We start from the raw sequence: 14,004 nt of genomic DNA on the forward strand, positions 1-14,004 counted from the left end.
GTTGTGAAAGCACAGATCCAGTTTGACATTATTTTAAAAGAGAGAGGGCAATGAGGCATCACTATTAATTTACAGTGAGTAGAAATAGAGCAGGGGGTTGAGACATTTGTAGCAAAACATGACTAAGAGGTGTCCCTGTTACAGCATGACAGGTTGAAGTTGTACCTCTCTTCTTGCCTTTGGTCCCTCATTCAGCTTCTTTGGGAAGTCATTTCCTCTCTATGACTATCTTTTTACCAAGCCCCACCTTCTCCATTCTTTATCTTGTCAAAATCTCCTCTGTTGAGAGGGAGCATGGCAGTCAATGAAGTAATACCCATACGCGGAGCCAAATGCATAGCAACTTCATATATGGGACAGCAGTGCTTAGCAATATTAATTCTGTGGAAATTCAGCATCATTAAAATCACTTGTTTCCATATTTAGATGGGAAATATATCAAAGGGTATCCTGTGGCTCTGAAATAATTTTGGGTATATCAGTGGCTGAAATTCATTTGGCAAAGAATATGTTTATTACAAAGCACAGCTAGAGTCACCAAAACCAAAATTATACACTTATGACAGATTTCACAAACTGACTGGATTGAAAGGGGAGGGAGGTAATAGGTTACCAAAGATACTCCCCGTCCCCCCACATATACATCCTTGTACATGCTGTCATCTGTCTCTGTATTTGTATCCCTTCATCATCGTCTGATATATACATATACATAATTTGTTATAAGAATACAGGGCAAACATTCTGCTTTAGACTGAACAAAACCAATTCATACATTTCCATGTATTTATTTTGTGCATCCCAAAATAAATGTTTTTTTCCTTTAAGTTAATCATCAAATTAATACCAAAAATATATTTACATACAAACACAGAGCTGACTTGCCAAGGCTCATTCTAAGCTTTTCTATCCTGTATATACTTTTCACTAGACCCTTTATGAAGGCACATTTGTGATTCTAACACTTTTTGAAGTCCAGCCGCAACTCTTTGGCTTATAGGATTACTTGCTTCTACACATAAGCTGTGGCTTCTATGACACCAGAAAAAAAGGTAAGCATTCATAACTCTTTCTTGGCAAGACACACCATTTTAACACTGGAGGTGCACCTCTTGCTGCAGTTCATTTGGGAATGTTCTGATGAAACTAGAACTGTTTCTCTCCACTCTTACTGATCTGGTAAAAAGAAGTTACTACTGCTACTACGTCTTCAATGTTCTACTATGACTATAATATGAATGGCATAGCAGCGTGTGTTCAGCTGAACTAATACTATGCATGTCGAGGAGGAGTAGGAACAATGTACTTGCTTCAAGTAGGGGTCAAACACAGTAGATGCTGGACTCAACTCAGCAGCAAGCCTGAGTTATCTACCAATAGAATCTGGGGGCAGATACCAACTTTTTGCTGCAACTCACTGTACGTGTAACAAGCATCTAATAAAACAGAGTACTAATTCATGGCTGTAGTATGCTATCACGACCACCCTGTAAAAGCATGTTGATAGATCTATTGATCTCACTTGTATTTTCACATGTAGCTGTCTATATGACAACGCTTGTCTCCTGGTTACCACTAACAGCTGTCTTATCAGCATTATGGAGTTTGCAAACTGAATCCCACACCCTGGGTTAATTTCTCTATTCCATATAAGGTGACAATATGAGAAACTCATCCTACAGCTACCGGTCAACTTCTGTCTCACAAGCTGTCTGCTAAATGCTGCTCTAATAGAAGGTTAACAGTGCAAAAACTCTGAGTGTATCAAGTCTATAACCCTTTCTAGATATTACTATGGTTTTACTGGCTGTTTTAAAAATCAAGGACAAAAGAAACCCTGCAACCTTTCACCTGTATCCAATCCAATCCCTACACACATCTTACACCACAGACAACAGAAAATATCACCACCTAGTCATGGTGTGTTGCCCTCTCCTCTCTCCTCCCACCCAACTCTCAAACATGGAATTTTTGGAGGACTCTAAAATCCAAAACAGATACTGAAGAGTTAGTCAAAGAAAACAAAAGAAACAAACAAGGAAGCCTCTTTTCTGTCTGTCTTTCAGTGTGAAAGCCGTGGGGTAAAGTAGCTTCTGAAATTTAAGTTTCAACTGTGAGTGAACACATATATACATTTAAAAATGGGAGAAAATTGTAAGCAGCTTTTGTTTCTAGTCAGTACATGTTCTTCAAATAAGTATGTACCATGGATACCCCGTTCCCTTTATTTTTTTAAAGGAATTGAGAGTTCTCCCTTTCTGCTTGTATCTACCCACTACCTATAAAATCCTATAGCTTAAACATAAGTCTCTCAAAAATAAGACAGTCTTGTTATCTCAATACACAGCACCTAGTACAGGTCTCCCTGAAAGGGTTTGTGCAACTGAAAGAATAGTAACATGTTAAAAAAATGGAAAGAACTTCAGCAAAGGCATTATCTTAGTTTTTACACACAGAGCAACAGCATTGCAGCCAGGTTAAACCAAAGAAAAAAACCTACACAGCCAGAAAACAGTCATTGCACACACTACTCAAATTTCTGTGTCAGTGACTAGAAGATATCTGCAAATATAGTAGCTGAAACTCAGTATTCAACTGTGCAAACAATTTACCAAGAATCAGACTCCTCACCTGAAGGGAAAGCCTGGGCTGCGTTCAGTGTTGATCCTGCTTTGAGCAGAAGGTTGTACCAAACAACCTACCTTCTGAGGTCCCCTCAGACTTGAATTATTCTAGGAACTGAAATGAATTTGTTACTTGAAGTAGAAATTGTATGATACTCATCAGGAGAATTAATGACCCTATAACCCACCAGGTCCTTACGTGGATTAAAATACAAGAGAAATATTTTTTTGTTAATGGTTTCTGTAGAATTATCAAAGATCCCAAAGCTAACAAAGAGCTATCAGACTCCTTTAACAGCATCACCTTATCCAGTAGTGATGTCATTAAAGCACGCAAATGCTGTAACAAGTAAAGCTGTTGTTCTCAGATGAAGTGAGCGACATTTGCTTAAGACTAAACTTTTCTGTTATTACATTTGTTGTGGCTGCTACTCCCATACATTATTTATACTTTGCATTTATGTAAACTTTTGCTGAAGACAGAAAATATGCTGAGAGAGAGCATAGCTGAGGAAAAGTCTTAAGATAGGATCCTGCCTTATTCATTCTCCCCTGTAGCCTCTCCCTATACCTTCCAAAACCAAAGTTAGGTAACAGATTTTCCTTGTCTAACTTTCCCATCCTACTCAATAAGCATCTTCAAAATTTCCTGGGCATGACAAAATATATTATGTCAAGAAAGGTAAACTGAATACAAGGAAGAAGTGAAGTAGCTGTAGTGAGATAGATAAATGCACATTTGTTCAGTATATTTGCTTTCACTGCACCTGCCCCTGATTTACAGTGAATGAGAAAAGACTCAAGAAGGTTTTTTTAGGACTTTAGGACAGAACCAAAACAAGATGTTAGAAGGCATCTCAGGAGTTAAATCAACTGTGTCCACTGAAAAAGCCAAAACTGCACTCAACTGCATTTCTGGAGCTACTCCATTGTTCTGAGCAAGTACTTCTACAGATGACAGGCACTGCCTCACAGCAGGCGAGTTATCTGTCTGCTTTGGTCATCTGGGCAACTTCTCCTAACCACAATTTTATAGCCACCAGCCAAAGCGCCATTTCTGGTACATGCACATTAAATGTTTAACCCTGAGATTAATCCAGGAAGCCACAGCTCATAGGACAGATGAAAACGTTTTAACATTGAGACAAGATCTATCCATTTCCTTTTCAGAAAGTTGAACTGATTGGTAGTTATTTTGCCAGACTCTCTCACCTCTTTGCTTTAGGGTTTTTTTGAGAGGTCATTTCCTTTGTAGGAAGTTCAATCACCGTGACTCATTATACACCAAAGAACATATCCATGAGCGTGAGGAAGACTTAATGGGCACAGATGTTCATGCTGGTACATACTGGCATCGTTTCAGTGAAAGCAGATGAGCTGCAATACTTTACATTGTATGAGGATGTGGCTCACTGAATATTTTATTGTCTTGAGTCATGTCAAATTTATGTTCTTTACCCTTTTTTCTGATCTGAAAGTGAAGCTATTGTGACTCAGCTGATCTCTAAATGTCTTCTGTTTTCATGCAAAAGATGTTCTTTCTTCACTCAGTCCCACCTTCTAGAGCTTCTGTACAGGTCCTCAGGCTTCCCACTCTTCCCCTGTCCTTCTCTTCAGCATACCTCTATTGTTAAAAAAAAAAAAAGCCCAGCCCCTCTCCCCAAAACAGCAAGCTGAATGTCACCATGAATCCTAGGCAGCCAACAGAAAAGCACACAATTAATCCTTAAAAATACAGCAGGATTCAAATTGCTATCTCAGAACAAGATTCAGAGGCCAGACTTCCTATTAAAGTAAATGAAAGAAGCTCGGTTGGCTTTCCTGGAAAACTTCTTGTGAAGATCGTGTGATGAAAAATACCAGTTACATTCTCTGAAAATATTTCACCTCTGTTATACTAGGAAACACTCTGGCCTCTGAGAACAGCACTGCTCATTGACAAAAGTCACAAAATAGCCAGAAGAGAGCAACTGTATCTGTTCAGACCACATGAACAAGATTTAAACTGACTGCTCAGGTTAAGAGCCCTACCTAAGTATTATTGTGTGAGGTTCCGTATTCCCTCAGAAAACAGGACTTAAAACCCTAGAGGCAGGATGGATATCAGTTACAGACAAAAAAAAAAAAAGCTGTGTACACCATTAACAATCTTTTAGCCATTTTTATATTACTGTAGTATTTAACCCCAAAAGACCTGCTTTTGTGTTCAGGGAGGTATCATGTGGCATCCACCAGAACTCAGACAAACTCTGATATCCTTCCAGAACAGATACACTAACACTGTGGATGAAACATACAAAACCTAAGTCATCACTTAAACCTGAATAGTTCGATCAGGAAGCAGATCAATAGGATAAAAGATCAAAGCGTTACCAAATGGGAGAAAAAAAAAATACTTTGAAGCATTCGAATCTGAGACTTGGGATTTGCTTTTAAACTCTACTGCGGTTCACTATGACATGCTGTTCATTTTAAAGAATGCAACTCCATTCACTGGGCAATTCCATTTGAGATAACTTGCACGCCCAGGCATGTTACTTCACATCCAAAGCAACTGCAAAATGAAAGAACTCTGTTTCAGTACTATGGAACAAGGGGGTAAGCCCACACCTTAGGGTGTGATACAACATTCTTTTTCCCAAGGGACAGAGCACACGCAGAACAAACTAGCATGTGATACAGAGTCCTCTGGCAAACAATTCAGTTGAAAAATATAAGGGGGAAGCAGAGAAAAGGCAGTCAAGAAAAGAGGACATCAGAATATCTTTCCGGCAGCCTGATGCATTCACCTTACACCCAGAACACAGTCATCCCACTTAAAAGGAACACTTAGCATTTGTCAGCTTTTCCTCACCCACCTCTTACAGCTTGAACTAGAGCTGCACATGCAGGAGAGCCCTGCATTTTTGCTGCATGATGTAATGAATGTTCCTTATGCAAGTAAGGAGACTTATTATTAAATCCAACTAATTTATTTCAGGCTTATATTGACTGTGTCATATGACTTTAGCATTTACTTTACAAAACAAAACTTGAAATTTGCAACAATTTCTATATATAGGGGATAGACTTGTTTGTAATCCCCTTCCCTATTTATCCCGAGTTGCCAAAAACCCTCTCAGTTTCATAATCCTTACCTGTTGCTAGCCACTTCCCAGACCTATCTGAAATGACAATGGAAACATAGCACACAGCAGCCTCTTGCTTCTTAAGAAGATTTGCATTTCTTATTAGGAAGGGAGAACTGGAAATTTTTATTAGAAGAGCAAAGGGAACTAATTAAGCAAGGCTCTAAATCTCATCCAATAGCTTGACTCAAAAGTACTTTGAAAATACAAGTTTCATACTATAGACCACGAAAAACAAAAAGCCTCAGAGAAGGAATGGGGAGAGGAAGATCTTGTTCGGAAACAGACAGGAAGTGACTACTGCTGGAAAACTAAGCTTTTACTGCACATAGGAATTTGTGAGTCATATTAAAGAGGAGACGCAGATTATGGGCTCCAATTGTATTTGTAATCAAGAGATCTATAATACTAATAATGTTAATACTCTCAATTATGTTAGCAGTCTCGGTCACTCTCCAGAAGCTAAACTTTCTTTTTTTTTTAAATTTTTTCTTCAACCTCATCTAAAGAGGCAGGAATTTCTTTTAAGAATAACGCCTACGACCTTCAATCAAGCTGCTTTAGCTCTGCACAGCAGTTAATTGCCATACTGATCAATCTCATAGAATCATAGAATAGTTTGCATTGGAAGGGACCTTTAAAGGTCATCTAGTCCAACCCCCCTGCCATGGGCAGGGACATCTTCAACTAGATCAGGTTGCTCAGAGCCCCATCCAACCTGACCTTGAATGTTTCCAGGTCATATATCTCTTAGATATTAAGGAATAACTTATGCTGGAGGGGTTAGAAAGGAGGTGGCAACATGTGTTCTCCTTTTTGCAAGTCAGTGGTAAATGACCAGCTTCTCCTGAGGATGCCTAATAGGACCAGACACAAAAGCCTAAGCAGAGGAAGAAGGACAGTAAGAGAGAATATGAAATAAAATGAATATATCTTGTTAGCTAAATGGTGAGGTAACATGTTAACAATTTAACTATTACTAGTGAAAGAGAATATTACCCTAATTAATTAAAAGCAAAGGTTTTTTTCACCAGCCTTATTCCAGCCATCTTTCAGCACGTATTTATTGTAGTTTTCCACCACTTGTATCATTACTAAGACAAAAAGTTTATAGCAGAAATTTATATATATAACCTCAAATTGGAACAATATGAAAAGCCAATCAAGGTAAATGAAATCCTTTCAGATGCACAGAACAGATCCAGAGCACAGGTTTAACAACACTGATGACTACATTTTCCAATATAAACCGGCCAAAATTCCCAGCAAGGGAAGGTACGTACGTACTTCAGCATCTTTGATCTGTATTTCATTTCTCCAACCTACTCTGGCTAACTGCAAAGATAAAACTTTGGCTGTGTTTGACACAACTGAAAGCCAATAAGCAGGCTTCATACCACTGGAGAATATCAAGCACATGGACACACACTAAAAAACCTGAGCTAATTACATGCAGCTTTGGGAGAAGAGTATACAAGCCCATTCAATGAAAACTGCAAAAATAGGACAATCTCTTATTTAAATTCTGCAAATGGAAGTCAAGACTATTATCTTTAACTACACCATAGCTCCCTCTTTGTAACATTGTGCAAATACTCCACAAACCTACACTACTTCCTAACATTTGACTTTCCTGAAAGGTTTACACAAAGTAGAAGACAGTCATGACAGGCTTCAAAACTAGAGGTAATAGAAGGACACAGAAATAACGAAATGACCTTCAGTGACAGGGAGAAAGGTGATGAGCAGAGAACATGGAATAACAATTCAAAGCATGAATGAGAGAATGACAGACTTCGGAAGGACTGTGGGGTTTCAAATCCATTACAAGAGATCCTCTCCAGCTCTCTTACAACTTTGATTGCTTCAAAAATTTCACACCATAGCTATAAATAAGTGTAGATGCCCAACGTCCTCTGCAATTTAAAGCAGTGTACATGCTCCTTTGAACATCTCAAATCTAATCTATTTGCATTGTCCTTAGGGTCACATGCTGCCTTTTTTTTTTAAGATTAAACTTAACAATTAGTCTTTAGGGCCTAATCCAATAAATGTCGAAGTACAGCTCTGCTTTGTTCACCACCTTATCGTGGACTTAGTACTTTGTTAGTCAATAAATAACATTACTTCAATAACCTCGTCTCATTCAGAATCTGTCTAAACTCACAGGAGGGGAAGAAAGAAGTAGGATAGGTCACTTTATACTGTAGGAGACAAAAAAACCCTAGAGTTATTTAACGAGGGATGATCCAAAAACAAAATCATAGACTGCAACCTCACTATCCAAGGTATACAGCACCAAATCCACTAAGCGGTTTTTAAGTGCAAACAAACCACACACCCCCAAATCCGCACACCAGAGGCCAGCTCTAAGTGGGCATTACAACAATTGGTAAACCCCATCTTTACCAAAGACTCACTCCAAAGCCAGTGGAGTTTATGCAAGTCTTTCTGGCAATTTCAGCCATCTGACAACCTACCTTCAGCTCCACTCACAGCCAGCTACCTCTATACAATCCAATGTGGTCACATCCTTGACACACCAAATCAAGTAGAATATATTTCACTTGGTTCTTGCAGCAGTCCCACTAAACAATACTAGCACATAACACATCCCAAAGTTCTGTTTTTCCACTTTCTCCTCTGCAGCCTATATAGCTGCTTCTAGGCACCTCAATTGCATGCTTCTGTGGTTTCCTCAGGCTCTATCCCTTGCTCTTTTTTAAAACAAATAAAACACAAATTGCATGTTTTCAGTTAAAGGTAGAGAAAACTTCCAGAAAATATGTTCCAGCATCTAAGGGCACTAGGAAATCTGCAATAACAAGCTGGGAGGGGGGACAACACACGTTGAAGGGGAGAAGAGGCAGGGAGGAGCTTCTTTTAAGTTATTTTATAGTAACTAGTCCTGCAAGGAGAGTTACGAAGAGACATCCTCTTAACATCAGATTCAACACAAAAAGTGGTATTGCAAGTTTCTGCATAACAGCCTTTGGCAAACAACACCTGGAGGGGATGGGAACTGCATAGTTTTTGCAACACTTTCAATCTCTCCCAGTAATGTTAACATGTAAAGCTCCTCCACCTTCCCACCTCATTTCCCTCTTAATTTCTGAGGCAATCCAGAGCTCCCTGACAACTATTAAGATGTCAGAAGATTCTCCAGGAGCCATTCCTTAATTAAATGGAGACAAGTGAGGCTGTGATAAACAATAAAAAATGCAGGGCCAGATCAGAACCAGGTATTAAAAAAAAAAAAAAAATCAATCTCTCAAGTTGCATGCTATATTCCTGACTCAAATCGATCCGAAAACCTCACTCAGCTAATGCTTTCAGGTCCATGGATATGAGGAAACTGCACTTCTAAAAATTATTTCAGTGCTTATTTTAACATTTACCTCATGCTTACTTGAAATCCAACCTCAGATGGATCAGTGAGCTCTAACAAATGAGATCCAAAGGCCTGCTGGCTAGCTTCAAGCAGCTAGAGGCTTAGCAACAAAATTCTTACATAGCTCTTCTCATCAATAGAGCCCTATGCACTTGACTCAAGGAATATATTTTATTGTGGCCATTTTGCACCTGAGGAAGTTGTTCATGACACATTGTCTGAAACCATCTCCGCATCCAGGACCCTATCCTCTTCATTTTCTCATCTCTTAAGTGAACACTTCAGGATTTTGGTTCAATTCCTACTTGAAAATCAAAGAATTTTTCAAGTGTCAACTCCAGCTACCACTGTTCCTTTGTTAGCCATTATGCCTCCTGCAGAACAACAGAAACCAAGATTCTCAAAATACTGAAGCATTAGACCTGCTTGTTTTGATGTCCACACTCAAAATTTCTATCAATAATGCAGACTCATGTGCAGTCTGCCAGATAGTAATGTACAGAAAAACAACAGGAAGGAAAGTCAGAACTTTGCCTAAGCATGTGTAAAGATTTGTCACAGCCTGCAGTTTTACAGGTACCTATCCAATGACTTTACTGTGTACTTACCTGTGCTGAAGGCAAGTGCTCCACCCCCACAAAAAGGAGGCAGATTAAACAATGAATAAAAGGTTTGGAAATTCCCTACAGATTTAGAGTCTGTGCTCTAAGCCGTAATGTGGAAGTCCAGAACTTAATAATGACTTGCAGCAAATACTAGGCTGAGATGTTCTACAAAGTGGCCATCTGTGTTATACTTAGTTCAGGGGCCAGGGAGGGAGAATAGCTGTTCCTTTGGAAAAGGACTTGGCTCATGTTATACAGGCCTTTTCTTCACTATCATCTGATCCTGAATGCATGGTCTATACCTACTACTCATTTCACGTATGCCATTAAGAATTATTCACAGTAAGTGATAAACAGGAAGGTTTGCTATCATTTAGCTAGGCTGGCGGTATCAATGGGAGCAGAGGTTAACTCCAAACAGTGGAAGTAAGTGAAAGAAAATTCAGGCATAACGCTGGAGGATATATTTCAATAGTAAGATCAGATTAATTTAAGTCTACCATGGGAAGCAGCGGGTCATTTTATAGATAACTAATGCAGAACTGAGATATTCTGGTGCGTGACAAATGTATTGCAGTAAATTCAGATGATCCTTAGTAACTGAGAGACTGTCTTTACTGAAAAATCTCTTCAGCCTCATCCTATTACCCACTCAAATTTATTTATACGTTCATTTTCTCAGCTCTGGACAAATTAACAGGATGAACAAGAACAAATTCCAGTGATATTCACAACTAAGTTGGCCCCTTTGAATTATATTTAGGAACCGAGTGCTCTGTACGTTTTATTTTAAAACCAAAGTAAGGTTGTGGTGTTCTGAAACCGTGAATACAGAACTTTAGAAGAACCATACACTCTAGATCTTTTATTCCTAATCAAGAATAAAGACTCTTTTTACAAAAGAATTTCAGTCTTGCACCTCTACAGCTTTTTAAAATACGTGAATGTTATCAACAAGCTCTCACAGTGGGAAGGACTTCCTGCAGCAACATTCACTTAGATGCTCTCGGACAATTTAGGGTAAGTATGGAGTAGCTTTTAATTCAGCATAAATTACAGAAATGATGAATGCCACATAAGAAGAAAACAAAATCCTTTTCAGATTATGTAAAAGGAACTTGGCCATAAACTAGAAAGTTATCATCATTTTTGCAAAGCCAGAACAAAAACCGACCAAAAGCAAGGAATGACTGAAAATTTTGCAGTGGTCTCTAGGGCATGAATTTAATAGGTTTCACACAAATTTACAGGCAAGACATTCCACTGAAAAGTTTCATTTACTTACCAATGACAAGGCATGAGTTAACAAACAATCCATGTATCTGTGGCTCTAGAAGACTTGTGGGTTAAGATGAGAATCTCCATGAGCTGCAAGGATAGTCAGAGAAAAAAAAAAACAAAACTTTTCAACACTAATGTAAGGATTAGACAAACTAGCAAAAAATACTCAGATTAAAGTTCTCCTGGCTTTAGACAGGAAGCCATACCTTAGGCAGGTGATCAGAATGATAGATTCTTTGGGCTGAGAAGGATCAGAATATGATGCATTATAGGAGCTGATCTTCCCAACATAGTCATTAAATATAAGAATCGGCAACCCCTTAGTGTTTCAAGATTCAGTTATAGAGGCTTACATTATACAAGCATGTATGACAGAAGTAGATCTGGTAAAATATTCTGCTTATTAAATAAAAAAATCCCACTGTTAACTGGGTCTGCCACGTCAAATGTATCTATATCTGGTCGTGGTCTCTAGTCTATATATAGTCAACCCTCAGCGCCCAGAAGCAGACAATCTAAAACAAGTAGTCCACCTACTGAAGATACTGAAGTTAGAGACAATGTTAGCAGTAACAGAGACAAGTTAGCATTTATTCATCTGTTCTTCACACACTGGAACTGAGGTCATTAGAATGCAATAACTATGACACCGTGCAATCTTGCCCGCGTTTAGATAACTAGTACATTTCATCAGTAGTCACTGACCTTCCCTCACAACCTCTGTCCTTCATTTGGACTAAACAGTTCCTTCATACCTAATCTTACTAGGCAAGAAAGAATTCTCCCCAGCTGAAGATTTTTTCCCCTCAGTAAGAACAGAAAAAGCTCTCTTAATAGACAAAGCTTTGACCACTTTCTTTTGAACAACAAAGAAACAACTTAACTTTGAGCTAGATTCTGAAGATGCCATCAATTTCCTATCTCAAACTTAACTACAGTCAGCAGTGAATCTTACTCTACTTCTATTTTATTTTTTAACAGTTGAACCTACCTCTACCATGAAACAAAACATGATCCTAGAAATTATAACCCTTAGGATTTAGGGTATGTTTAAGACCTACATCTAAACTCTGGACCCTGAGGCATTTGAAGCATACACAGCACTAGCAATTTGGCCATCCTTATTATTTGCCATTATCTCTGCAATCATAATCCACATTTTTATGCCAGGAAAGAACTGAAAATTCCTTCTCCACAGCCCAAAGCGACGACCAAAAAAAAAAAGCCAAACAATGCATACCCTTTCGAAGGGTCATGTGTGTCTTTCCTTCCAAGTTAAGACTTAGCAACTGTTCAGTCACAAAATCAGCCAGGTTATATTACTTAACTGGTATTTTATTTAAATATCTAAAGTTTATTTTACATTCAACTTCTCTTATCCAAGTCAGTTTTAGTTTTGGCTTAGTATACCTGTGAAAGCTCAAGGCTCAGGTTATCATTTCAGACTGAATGCGCTAGTCTCCTGTGTTGAAGAAAGCAGTTGTCCAGTTAGAAAAGCCTAAACTTAAATCACAAATGCGGTTTGCTTCATCCCTACAAACTCAGAGAATCTAAAAACTTAGGACTAACAGAATTCCAAGGCTCCTGAACATTTTCACTGAACAAGAGAAAGCACTACGAAAATAAAACAAGCATTAGACACCATGCTCTTTCCATTCTCTCTCTTCCTTAAAAAAGACAAAAGCAATAGTAGTAGCAAACTCTGCTGCAATCATAAAGCTGTATATATTCCTGCGGTAGCATATCATAAAATTTGTTGCTAACTTCTAAGAGCAAGCAAAAGTGTTAAAAGTACACTAAAATGTTTCCTGAAAGTAGCAAATTAAAATAAAACAAAAACAAACAAAACCCCCACACACCTTTGTCTCTTCTCTCTGGACAGTGCAGGCAATCTGTCCTAGCTTCTTTGCAGGGTGCATCGGAACCTTCATAAGCGTGACAAAAAAAGGGGGGAGGCAACGGCAAAGTCTGAGAGTGAAGGCTCCGCCCCTGCATTTTACATGTTAAGGGCTCTCAGCTCACTGATCACAAAGCAGCTCTTACAGTCCTTATTCAAACAGTTCAGCTCCAGGGTAACAAGTTCAAAGTAGGAGGAGGCAAAAGGAATCAGAGGATGGTAACAATCCTGAACAGACATTTCGTTCCTGTTACATCTGCAGAACCTGTTCTTCAGGTTGGAAACTGAAACATCTGCCTATTGCCGTGTTTGAAAGCTGCACTCCAAACCTCTTCTATACTAACAGGTCTGTAGAGGTAAAACCATATTTAATACTGCACAGAGAAGCAACATGTGGGAGGAAAAGTTAATCATTACTGTGCACCGAGTTTGTTTTACATTTTGGACTTCCTTATGTTAACGTCAGTGAAGCAACTCACTCCCTTATCAGGTCTGTTATAAAGAAAAGTAGAGAAGCATGCAATGGAAATAAAGTCTGCACAGAAATTTGTCTTGCAAAAGCTTAGGTAAAACACAGCAGCTAAATTTTCAGAGATATGGCAGTTTTCTGCAGTTGCCAATATCAATCAGATTACAAAGTAGAAGCAGCAGATTTTTCTTGCAGATCATTGTGCAACAACTAACATTAGCCTGGTCTTGCCATATGTGATGAAGGGAACAATTAGCCATGTTAATCCCAGGTGTTTTACCACATCACTTCCAGTATCAACTGAACCATCACATTGGTAAAGGATCATAGTGGGCCAATAATCTATATAATAATTCTCACGATACAGTGTATTCAAGAGACTTTCATCAGGTTAGTAGGCAGCATTTGCAAGGTGCTAGAGCCTCAGGTCCTTAAGGTATGGCTATTGTGGTTTTTTAGCTTAATACACTTAACTGCTTAGTATTAGGTTAGGAAAAAAGTGCTGGCTTATTATTTTGGTAAATATGTTGCATATTTCTTCTCCTTACAAGAACACACTACTTGTACAGACTGCATTCAGATCAGCCACTTCTCTCATTCTAAATCTTT

The sequence above is a fragment of the Aptenodytes forsteri genome, unplaced genomic scaffold (assembly GCF_000699145.1).
Source record: "Aptenodytes forsteri isolate BGI_AS27 unplaced genomic scaffold, ASM69914v1 Scaffold16, whole genome shotgun sequence".
NCBI classification, from domain to species: Eukaryota; Metazoa; Chordata; class Aves; order Sphenisciformes; family Spheniscidae; genus Aptenodytes; species Aptenodytes forsteri.